We start from the raw sequence: 12,548 nt of genomic DNA, 5'->3' as shown, positions 1-12,548 counted from the left end.
TGCCCTGTAGATCTCTGTGCAGAAGCCAATTTGTTAGTTGAGCACTTGAATTTTTTTAAATTTGTTTTTTAATGTTTTCCATTTCTCTCTTGTCTTTGTACATTGATTCTTCTCCTTGTACAGGTGGAATGTTCTGTTAATGTTCCAATCGTGGGTTTTAATTACCTTTTCTATCTAGTGGATAGGAGAGATTAAGGGTGTGATTTGGGAAATTTGCCATCTTGGTAGGAAGTCTTAATTTGAATGGCACTGTGCATTTGTGCCAATAGAGATGATGTACCCTGAATGACACAGGTGCTACCATCATTCTGTGCATTTTACTGCAGCTCAGGTGTGAAAGGAGCTGCAGAAGCACTGAAATGTGAAGTGTTCAGGCTCTCTTAGCCTTGAGCAAATTAAAAATCTTGGCATTGAAACTGAGCTGGAAAGTCCACCACAGCTGGGAGGTTGCTTTTTGTGTCTTTTCTTGCCATTTTATTGCAACATTTCTTCTGAATTTGAGCACAAATCATGAATTTTCAAGCTCTGTTCAAATAGATTATGAATGTCAGGATTTGGGTGGGGAAGGGTAAAGGAGAATTTCTGCAATACAGGACAGTGGAATTCCTCACCAGGGCCATAACTGAGCTCTGAGATGCTGGTTCTTACTCTTAATTATAGATGTGATTAAACGATGAAACAAAACAGGGTTTTTACTTCAGCTTTTAATTTTTTTCTCCTTTCTTTGATCATCTTCTGTCTCTTCCCTGTGCTGCTCCCTCAGGTTGGTAAAGGGAGTTTTCTTCCAGTTCTCAAGTGCTCCAGTGCTCTTCTTGATGAAGACTAAGAAACATAATGATGTGTTCATTCCCTTATTGCCCAAAATTTATCAGCCTAAAAGGCTGCAGCCAGTCAAATTTGTATGTGATTTCTCTAGTAATGTTAATAATATTAAATACAGGGCAGCATTAGCCTGGGCTCAGGCCTGGGCTCAGTAGGGGTATTTCAATAGGAAGTAGTGGCAAGATCATTCCTAGGCTGGAAAATCTGATTGGAATTTCAACATTGTGCTGGAAAGAGACACAGAAGTGATTTGAGGGTGCTCGATTTGCTGTGAGACAAAAGTGAATTTTCCATTCCTTGCTGAATGAACAAGGCATGAAGTGATTTAATTCAACTTCTGTGGGCATGAGAGCTTAGTGATGATGTGAGGCCGAAGGACTCTTCACTGTGGGGATGAAGGCACAAGGAGGCCTGAGATACTCTGATTGCAAATAAAGGCTGAATTTTTAATCGATACGCTGAAATAATCACTGCCAGGATTTACCAAATGATGATGATTTGTAAAAAATTAAGGCATTCACTGCCTCAGTCCTTCTCATTCCCGGTGAGTAACAGGAAGAAAATCTGTCCCCACTGCTCTCAAAAAGTGAATCCAAGTTGGTCATAATGAGAAATTCTGCTTTAACATATGAATATCTCTGTGAGAAATAGATATCTCTATTTTACATTATATATATATATATATAATTTTATTATATAATATCTAATTATATTATACATATAATTATAGTATATATAATATTATGTTATATTATATTGTTATATATTAAAATAGTGATCTTATCTCTGAGAAATAGATATCTATTTTATATTATATATATTATTATATAATATAATATCTATACATATTATAGTATAACATTATATTATAAATATTATATATTATAATAAGGATCTTATCTCTGTGAGAAATAGATATTTCTATTGTATATTATATATGTTATATGAGATAATATCTAATTATATTATGCATATAATTATAGTATATATAATGTAAATAATAGAGGTCTTATCTCTGTGAGAAAAAATAAATTAATAAAAAAACTAAGTAAATCCATTCATCAGCAGCTGGAGCAGGAGAGGTTTCCCAAAGTGCTCCATCCAGGTTATGATTCTTTTCAAACTGAATGTGTTGATTTTGCTAGTGTCCTTACAACCAAGTAGTTAAGGCATTAATTTTTATGTATTTTGAACAACAACAGGAGATAATATGAACATCTTAAAGTACTTGGGATAGGGACAAGTGGGCAAGCTTTGTTTGTATGGAATTGGCCCTGTTTTCTCCCCGGTACCATGAGGGAAGATGGGCAGCAATCTCCCCTTAGCACACACATTCCTTTTTTTGGAATCACAGAATTTCCTGAGCTGGAAGGGACCCACAGGGATCATCAATACCCAGCTCCTGCAAATGTGATGTGACCATCAAATCATGCAGGAGCCAAGTTCTTTTTCATTTCTTGCAGCCCAAGTCATGGGGTCAATAAACCACAAAGTGGCTTGAGCAATGACAGTGTGTTTGTAGGGCAGGCACAGAAATAAAAAATATGTATGTATGAGAGGCAGGCAGTGGGGTTTTTATGTTAATTAAAATGGAATGAATTTCAATTTCTATTTGCATTTGAGCCTTCATTGTCCTGCACTTCAGAGTGGTTCTTCATCTCTGTTATCCATGTGAGGTTATTGATAATATGACTTGGACACTCTCCCTTATTAGCCACAACTATAAAAAGCAGTGACTCCTTTTCTCTCCCTCTGCCAGTGCCGGGTGAGAAATAGGCCTGGCAATATCACAGAACTCCAGCATGGTTTGGGTAGGGAGGAACCTTAAAGCTCATCTCATTGCAACCCCCTGCCATGGGCAGGGACAACTTCCACTATCACAGGCTGCTCAGGGAATGAACAGGATAAAATCTTTGTAGAACTGGTTAAAAAAAAAAAAAAGAAAAATTAATCCTTGGTGCATACTTGGTGCAGTAACAGGTTGAACAGGCAATTGACAGAGGGATGGTTTTGTTTCAGAGAAATGAGTGCATGTTTTGTAGGGAATGCTTGCACTAATCACGAATTTAGGTAAATGCATAGATAGGAGCTACGTGGGGTTTGTAATAATTTCCCCTCCATCAAGGCATTCCAGCAAGAAGTCAGAAGGAAAAGAACAAGGGTAAGAAATGGCACAATTACCAGTTAATTTAAAGTAACTAAAGTGTATTAGGCCCAGTCAAATGAACCATTTAATTTTTGTTCCTTCTTGTTTGTAATCTCATAAGTATGAGTCATTGAAAAGCGGGTCTGGCTGGGTACAGTGCGTGCTGTTTTATAGTCCTTGCTCCTTGCCAGCATAAGCATTTCCTTGTTAATGTTTCACATCTGTTCTTTGTAATTCAGTGATTATGTGCAGGCCTCTGAGCCCTCCTTGTTTGTTTTAAAAGGACAGCGGGAAGCTTCGCTTGCGTGAGATTAAATCAACGCCTGTGATTTATCCAAGTTTGGGTGTCCTGGGCTGCCTCTCTGCTGCTTTGGGGAAATGAATATTTTTAGCAGAAGATGAGAAAAGGGGGATGGTTGGAGAAAAGTCATAATCTGCAGTTGGAATCAGCTGAATGTTTCAGAACGAAGTTGGCAAGTGGCTGCTGGAGATTTATACAGCTCCCTTATCAGTCACGCTCAGGCTCCTTGCAAGCATTTCTGATGGGGTTATTTGTTTTATCCAGTATTCAGAGAACAAGGCTTCCTTCTGTGGGGATCTATATCTGCACAGACACAGGGTATTCATGTCCAAACAAGAATATCAGTGTTCAATAGAAATCCTCCTTACAGCTGATGTTATTGGCCATTCAGGAATATAGAAAGTGGGGGCATCCTGTAGTTTAGGTGACTGATTGATTATAATAATATGCAATATGGGAGGGCAAATGATGTGAAAATAAATTAGTTGCCTGCTTTGTAAATGCTTTAATACCTTCTGTCTTTCTGAGGTGCTCAAATACACAAAAGGGCAAACATAATCAGATAACTGAATAATTATGAAGAGTTTTACTGAAGCACATAATAAGCTTTCAGGTGTTATAGAGGGAGGTTTATTATTTACAATACAGTCGAACCGAGAAAAACAAATCTGTTTGTGCAAAGCTTTGCAATTAAAATCTTACATGAGACTGGAGTCTGGTTCAAGATAGCTGGGTAACCTTGAGCAGATGAAACCTCTAGCCTGGAATTTAGAAGCTGAGCTACGAGGGGCAGGGATCCTGCAAAGGGAGATCCTACATCCCATCTAAGCTGTCTGTTTCACAGTGCTTGCTCATTCTCATGTTTTTGTGTTTTGACCAGCCTTTGGTGCTGACTCAGGTGAAGATGCTCTGGCCCAGGGGTTGCTGATGGGATCACAAAATTGCTTTGATTAACAAAAAGGGTGAGGGGATGAGCCAGTCCTAAAAGAATGCAGAGGGCACTTGGGTGAAGATTGGGGTAGGATTGGGGGCAGAGATCACAGAGGAGGGTCAGGGACAGAACATGCTGGGTCCAGGGGGTGTCCAAGAGGGTCTTGGTGGGATTCACCAGTGCAGCCACAAACCAGTTCTTCAGTTCTCTCCAGTGATGGAACACTCCAGCTGCCTCTCAGCCACTCTGACATCAAGATAAAGAATTCTTCTCTTTTCCTACCTTTCTGTCATTTTTAGGGTTCTTCCCTTGGAAAGCAGCATGACAACGTGAGTTTTGATCAAGCATACAATAAGAATTCTTCAGCTAGCTCTCTCAGACTCCACACGCTGTGGCAGCTGGGAAGCCAGAGGTCTATCCAGGAGGTCTGGCTTGCACATCGATGTTGAGAGTCCTTTTAGACTCTTCCCATAGGAACTGATGGAACTTGGAGCCAAGTTCCTCTGCCTAATTACCGGCCATGCAGGAGAGCCCCCAGCCTTTTGTTTGTCTGGAAGTGCTGTGGATGCTCTGATCCCAAGGCTGGGCTGTCACTCCCTGCTTTGAGAGTGCCACACCTCTCTCATCCCTCTGAGAGGCATCAGGTTGCAGCTTTCTTTCCCATCCTCAAACCCTTTCTATTTCCCTGATCCACTTGTTGAGGTGAGGGGAGTAAGAATTATGTGCGACAAGTTTGCACCGCGGGTTTTACAAACACTTGATTTTCTTTTTGGCTTTTTTTCCTCTGTTTCCTAGTCTTCTATTTTGCTTTTCTAAGTGGCTGTCAAGGAGTCTGAACCAATTTCCTCCCAGCATTAATAGCTGCAGCCCCACGTTGCTGCTCCTGCAGATCAGCATGCAGCAGGTATCCATCATTTTGTGTGGAGAGCCAGGATGTGCCCCTCGGGTCCGTGGCTCCACATCTCCTCCTGCTGCCTCCCATCCTTCACAGTGATTGCTCAGGCTCTGACACAGGCAAGGTCCATCTGCACATCCCTGCAGGTGGCTCTCAGCATCCCTGTCTGGACTTCCTTTGTCTCATCCATGGAATGTCACCTTTCCATCCTCTCTTTTGCCAGAATTTTTAGCTTTTTGGGCCGGACAGCTCCTACCTTGGCGGGCCTTGAACACTCATCTCTCCATCCTACTTTCAGTCCCCACCTCCATAACCAGTTATTTATCCATGCAAACATCCCCAATTCCCTCTAATATTTTTTATAAATAGAGGCATTGTTGACTTTTGTGGAGGGTCTTGGATGGGGAGTTGATGATGAAAATTGATTTCTATTACTGATGCAAGATAAATTTTGATTTAGTGATTGTGTCTTCCTTTAAACTATCCTGTATGCCAGGGATATAATAGCTGCTTGTTTATGGCATTTTGAACTCTAATATGGTATTTTAAACTCTACACTTCCTTTGTCTCATCCATGGATGTCATCTTCCCAGACTCTTTCTGGCTTTTTGGGCAGGATAGCTCCTGAGCATCCATCTCTCCATCCTACCTTCAGTCCCCACCTCCAAAACCAATGCAAACACCCCAACTCCCCTTCAGTATTTTTTGTAAATGTTGATTTTTGTGGATGATCTTGGATGGGGAGTATGATGAAAACACATTTCTCCTATTACTGATGCAAGAAAAAATTTGATTTAGTGATCATGTCTTCCTTTAAACTATCCTGTATGCCAGGGATATAACAGCTTCTGGTTTATGGTGTTTTAAACTCTAATATGGCTTTGATTCCATCATGTTTTTGAGGTTTTATGATAACAATAAAAAGGGTCTTGTAAAATTATTTATATCTGTAATATACATTTCCTTTTACACAGGGGCTGTTGACATCCTCCGCTGTAGGGTTCAGTATTCTCACACAAAACAGATTTAATTTTGTTTCTTATCCAAGTCATCACATTAGACACACAGTGCACATTCTTCTTCTCTTCATGATATTTAGGGGTTTTTACACCTAAACTGACATTTAGATAGAAAGAACAAATTTACTTGGCTGTTTCTCAATATCCTAAGAGAGGCTACATCAGGTATCACATTTAGAGCACTGACATTTCCAGCAACAATACCTGTATTGTAAACCCACTGGATATGTTGACAAAATCAAATTTGGTTAGGAAAACATGTCTGAAAATTGTTTGCAATAAATGCAGGCAGAGGGGAGGGCTCTGCCATCCCCACCCCCTGAGCAGCTCAAATTCGGCATTTTCCCCGCTGAATTGACTGAGTCAGAGTTAATGCTGGAGAAATGCCAGAACACCATTTGAAGTCTCTCTTTGAATTTGGGATGTGGAGGCACCAGGCAGAGGATTCCCTGCAGATGAGGAGCAGGGAAGCTGCCTGTGCAGCAGACAGAGGAATCAGCACTTTGAGCACAGGGATAATTTTAGATTCTCTCCACCTGGTGAATAGACTCAATACAGAAGATATTAATTGCTGGTACAGTCAGAAGTATTGAGAAGGTCTAGGTTTGCAGCCATGATTCATGGAGATTTAAATAATCTGAATTTTAATCATTGCTTCCAGTAAGATTCAAGTTAAATGTCATGTTAGAGATAAACTCTGTGCCTTTGCACCCAGCTGACTTTATGAAGTGTTTATGAGCTGACTAAACACCACAACCATAGGAGGAGACCCTTAATCTTTAATATTTGTTTACTTCAGAGCACTGACAGCTAAACTTAAACCCTTCAAGCTTAGCTCAGAATGAGGGGGGTGTGTCTGCAGGAAATGCCAATATTTATTTTGATTCATTGCAACTTGGATTTAAAGTTCCAGTAAGAAAAGGTGTAATGGGGAGGGGTTTTTTTCCATTTACAAGAGGTTAAGTATTTTTAGGTGGGGTTTTTATTTTGGTTTGGTTTTTATTTTGGTTTTTATCTTTGGTGGGGGATTTTTGGTTTTGTTGTTTGGTTTGCGGTTTCGTTTGTTTGTTTTTAATGTAATTCTGGCTCCAGGTTAAACTCTTTTGCTTGATAAAAGTCAGAAGCAGGCAACATACTCAGAATGTTAAAATGCAATAAGAATCGTGGAGGCCAACTTTGAGATTTCCTTGAAAAGCTTTAACTTGCATAACTTTGGTTGTTTGTGTTCTGTGTGGAACACAGTACATTGGACAGAGGAAATGCTGAATATTCTTGTGGCGCATTTCATGCTGTTCTTGAAAAGTTAATTTTTCCTTGTCTTGCTGCTTTTCAGGTGCTCAGTCACAGAGCAAACCGAGTGTATCTATATTTATGTACACAGGCATCCCATGGCCCTGCAGAAGCTCTGTCATTTATTGCTGTTTGTGAAGCAGAAAATTGCTGGGGTGTCTGAGGTGCAGCTCTTAGCTCTGTTGAGGGGCATGAGGAGAAGTGAGCTGGTCGTGCCCCTTCAGGGTAATGTGGCTGCACAGCTCTGGATTTCTCTGTAAAATGGGTTATGACTCAGCCTGCCTCAAAGTTTTTTGATTTCAATGTTCTATCTCAAAGTTTTTATTTCAATATTCTTCAAGGGAAAGTCTGAAATTTCTAAGGATAAAACAGACAATGTGCAATGGATTTACACTAAAATACCAGCACATGTTCAAGTGTAGAAGGTATTTGAAACCAGGTACCCCTGAAAATCCTTTGCCCCTGCCTTAAGTAAGTTCATAGGCTGACTGGAATTGGTTATTCCTAAATTGCACAGCACCAGACTAGAGCAAAGCCATTGCCATGAAATGGCAGGGGTGGCACTGGATGGGATTTAAGGTCCCTTCCAACCCAAACCATTCTGGGATTCTGTGAAGGACAATTCTGTGACAGATCCCTTTAACCAGACCCAGGGCATTCACATTTATTGTGAAAAGATTCAAGTATAGCCCTGGCATTCAAATTTCTGCTGGGACCAGAACCGAACCATTTTCTCACATCCAGAATTTCATAGTGGATGATGTGCTCTGAGGAATTCCAGAAATTTCCAGATGAAGTTTTTGCCAGTAGGATTTCTTCTAAGAAATGTGAAGATTAGGAAGATGATTCCTATGTGTATAAGCAGGATTCTGCTTCACAGCTTTAGTTTCAAAACTCAGGCCTTGCTTGGAGTTAAAATGGGAGCAATATTGTAATGGATCTGTCTAATTTCAGCTGCTGCAACCCCCAGCTCAACATCATTTCCATTTGGGCAATTATTAACCAGATTACTTCAAAATACACTTATCCAAGCAAACTGTTTTAGCTGTGCCAACTGAAAATAGAACTACTGCTGTGTTTAGTTGTAAAAATGAAGTATTTCTGCAGTTGCACTGACTGGTGCTGTTAGTCTGGGATTAATGAAATTGATATATTCATTTTTCTGGGTTTGGGGGGGTTTGTGGTGGAGCAAAGAAAGAATGGAAGGTGGTAGGGACAACCTGGAATCTGCAGTTGTTCTAGATGGCATCAGTTAAATAGGAAATCCAGTATGGAGGTTTGGTCACCTCTGAGGACAACTCGATCATTTGGCATTTTTCTGAGCCACAAAAGTGCTCTTGGAAAGGGCTCCTTCCTATGGAGCTGCCACTCTTAATTTGGATTTGGATCCCATCACCAGGGTCTGCTCCTGGTCATATCCACATCTCATTTCTGAGCAGGACAAGAATTGTTTGTTGTTTAAATGGTTTGTTCTGATCTCAGGAAATCTCTTCACAAGGCTCTGTTCCCCTGGTCTGGAAACATCCCTGGGTTCCCCCCAGAATGAAGTTTTGGCTTTGGGAAACTTTCCTTCCTTCTCACAGATGGTAATGGCTGAGAAAACAAATTAATTAGAGGCTGCTGGATCACTGATTGGTGCAGTTCTGTTACAACTGAATCCTGGAATGTCAGCAGGCTTAATGAGATGATTTGTCTCTACCAGTTCTGGTAATTTATATCCATTAACCTTTTACTTTAAAATGACTCAAATTATTGTATGTCTTCTCATAGGAAACAACTTCATTAATACAGTCAGCTTTGTACAGGAAAAATTTTCTGATATTGAATATAAAATATTGAATATAAAATATTTATATATTGATATGTAGATTGATATATTCTGAAAAATAGATTTATATATTCTGACATATATATATTTATATATTCTGATATTATATTTAAAATGTTTTTAAAATATTTTAGTCTTTGGATTGGTTTATTTGGAACACTTTTTGCCAGTTTTTTGGTACCCCTGCTCTTTGAACCTTGGCAACTCTCATCCTTAAATTTGAGAGTTTTAATGTGGTTTCAGTCGATTTTAAATGTATGCAGTGCTTTTGTACTGTGAGCAGAGTTAAGGATTGCTCTAATTAATATGTTCATAAATGTTAATGAACAGGCACATAGTGAAACATTCTCTGCTGTATTTACTGGGGTCCAAAGCACATCTATTTCCCATTTGGGAACCCAAGTCTGCAAAATTTTAAGTGCAAAGTATTTCAAGTTAAGAATGGGCATCATTCAATTTTTCCCCTCGAGTGCTGCAATGTGATTTTGTTAATTTTTTATGCTCCCTTTTGAAATGAATGACCCTACCTCTGAGTTTTTTTCCTGATGCTTTACATTATTTCAACAATCCTTCTTAATTAACTGGAGCCCTTTATGTCCAGGACATGTATTTGATGGAAATAGGAGAGGATGGGGCATGCTGTACTTCGATTCTGAATCATAAAGCAATTTGATGGTTTAATTAAGGTCTCACCTCTGGATTTAGTTGAGCACCTGAGACTTTTGAACCTTTGCACTTTGCAGGCTGCTTAGTCTATTATCTCCTGCCCAAATTTCTTGCTCTGGGGCTGAGCAATCAAGGATTTTCTTGACCACATCCTTGCTGAACCCAAACCCTTGAAGGAGAGGGAAAGATGGATCAGACAGGGAAGTCTGGTAGGTGAAAACAGGGAAGAAGAGAAGTTTTTGGAACAAATGCCTTAATATTAGAACCTCTCTTTCTTCCCACACACTTGAGGTACACACAGCTCTGGAAAACAGGATATGTTCGTGTGTAGTTTTGGTCAAGAAAACGCCTGGAAATAGAATTAAATTTCTCTCTTTTTTTTGTTAATATGTTATTTGAATTCCTTGAGATTTTCAGGTGCTTCAGTACTGCGTAGGTCTCTGCTTCTTCTAATTTCACCCCTCTCATTTATTTTTCTCCTTACACGCAATTTAATAAGGCAACCTGGTAGTCCTGCAGTGTGAGATTCATGGTTGGCTTGATCTTGTTTTTCATTTTTCTAACGGATTTTCCTCCCTGATGCTGCTTTTCTCCCCCAGTCCTTGACATATTCTGAGGAGCTCTTGCTCACCTCTGAATTCTTTATTAATGTGAGCACAGCGGATTGCCAGCAACGGGAGGAATGCTGGGCTAAATGTCACTTGTCTGAGAGCAGCTCCTGTGCAATTGCGGCTGCTTTCTCTCTTTGTCACCAGGGGAGGAGAGTGGGGAATATTTGTGATGGAGAGCCAGCCTTTGTTTTGGGGAGGAATCTTTCTCTTTGAGCTGCACAGCCTTTGCCACCGGGGTGATCCACGTCTGTGTGTGTGTGTGTGCTGTAATCAAAGGGTTCTTTTTGGAAGTCAGGGATCCAAGCATTCAGAAGTTCTGGCTGGACCATTTGCTTTATTCTTCCCACTTTAGTGTTGAGCCTAAGGCAGGAGCCAAGGAGTGATTCCTGATGGTTTCATGGTAAATCTGTGCGTCAGAGGTGAATTAATTCTGCTCAGTAACTCCAACGCTGATGTTTCCAACACCTTCACTTCCTACACATGATTTTTGTGGGTAACTTGTTTCAGAAACTTTAGAAAAGTTCTGATTTTACTTTTCCTACATTGGAGCATTTCCTACTTTGGATCAGCATTAGCTTTCTCCTGAAGTGTTGCTCAATTTCATGAGTTTTATATAATAACACTTTGAAGCATGTGACCCATGGCTGAGGGATGGTGTGTGCTGTCAGTGGTTCCAGGTTCCTTCACATCCAAGGGGATTATTGTTCCTCAACACCAGCTCCTTACACAACCATCTCCACTCATCCCTGTGACAAAGAATTAAAGAATTTATTTCTGATAGGATTTCTTATTATTAAATTAATAAGATTTCTTATTAAGAATAATTCGTATAATAATTGAGAATTCTTTTAAGAATAAGAATTCTTATATAGAATAATAGAAATCTTATTTACTAACTCCAGAACGTTTATAGCAGTTTTAGAGCATTTGTGGCTCTAATTTGAAGAGAAAGATTTGTTTCAGCCATGATTTCCTGCCTGGTTAAAGTAACTCCACTGTTCTGCCCTGCTTCCTTCCCAGCCAAACTCACCCTACAGGTTGTGTTCCCAAGGCTTTCAGTCATGGCATTGCACAGGCTTTCTTCTCACAATTTGGACCAAAGTTTTATCTTATTTATATATAAAAAGTATTTCTAATTGATTTTTTTTTTACTAAGAAAAAGTGATTATTTTTCCTCCAAACAACAAGAGCTGTTGGTTCAGACCATCCTCTGCTTCCACCTTGGCTGGTGCAGCAGCTCCAGCTCAGCTTGAGGCTCCTGTGCCTGCTGGTGCTGTGGCTCTGTGCAAACCATCATCTGCCCATTAACTGCATATTAAAAACTCATTTCACTGGGTTTCACTTAGTTTTTCCTAGAATCTATTACTGTCATGAAATGTAAGCGTTTCTGATGTTTTAAAGAAATTTTCACTCGCAGTTTTTATGTCTTAATGGTCTTTTCATTTGAAAAATAAGCCTTGCACTTTATATTTTCCATAGTATTTTGGAATCTCTTCACAAAACGGTCTTTATTTAAGGCGACCCCTTGTTCTGATGAGAACAAACAAGAAATATTCCTGTTGTGTTTTCTGCATTCTGGTGAATGCCCCTGAACCTGTCTTTAAGATCACTTGGAGTCTGCTGTGAAGGCACGTGAGGTTTTAAGCTGTAATTAATGAAGAGTAGTAAGAGTTTAGAGGCTTTTTTTTCCCATCTAAGGAGCAGAGCAATGAGCAGGACTCTTTTTTTTCTAGGATATATTGCTGGAGGGTTTGGAATAAGATGCTCTTTAAGGTTCCTTCCAACCTAACCCATTCTGGGGATGGTTTAGGGGATTGTTTTGAACACAAACCATTCTGGGATTTTTGTAGCTGTTCATTGCCAGTCTGAAATACCTAGAAAGAGGTTGGGGGAGAAGAGGGGCCAAATAATTTCTTAGGTTTTAAGAGCCACTGCTGGTTTGGAAGGCACTTCCACTGAGATTATTCTCTGCTGTTCTCTCCCAGCTGCATCACATTCCAGGTCTGGCTGTACAACAGAACCAGAAAAAGCTGTGGCTG

At 39.9% G+C, this 12,548-nt stretch overlaps 1 protein-coding gene across 4 annotated transcripts in view; it reads left to right on the top strand.

Moving 5' to 3' along the window:
- PCDH15 (protocadherin related 15) overlaps positions 1 to 12,548 on the top strand; it is a 638,977-nt gene that overhangs the window by 99,264 nt on the left and 527,165 nt on the right. The gene's annotated exons all lie outside the window — the stretch shown is intronic.

Source organism: Melospiza georgiana, chromosome 8 (genome assembly GCF_028018845.1).
Source record: "Melospiza georgiana isolate bMelGeo1 chromosome 8, bMelGeo1.pri, whole genome shotgun sequence".
Taxonomy (NCBI): Eukaryota; Metazoa; Chordata; class Aves; order Passeriformes; family Passerellidae; genus Melospiza; species Melospiza georgiana.
This window is presented reverse-complemented; position numbering and strand designations above follow the sequence as displayed.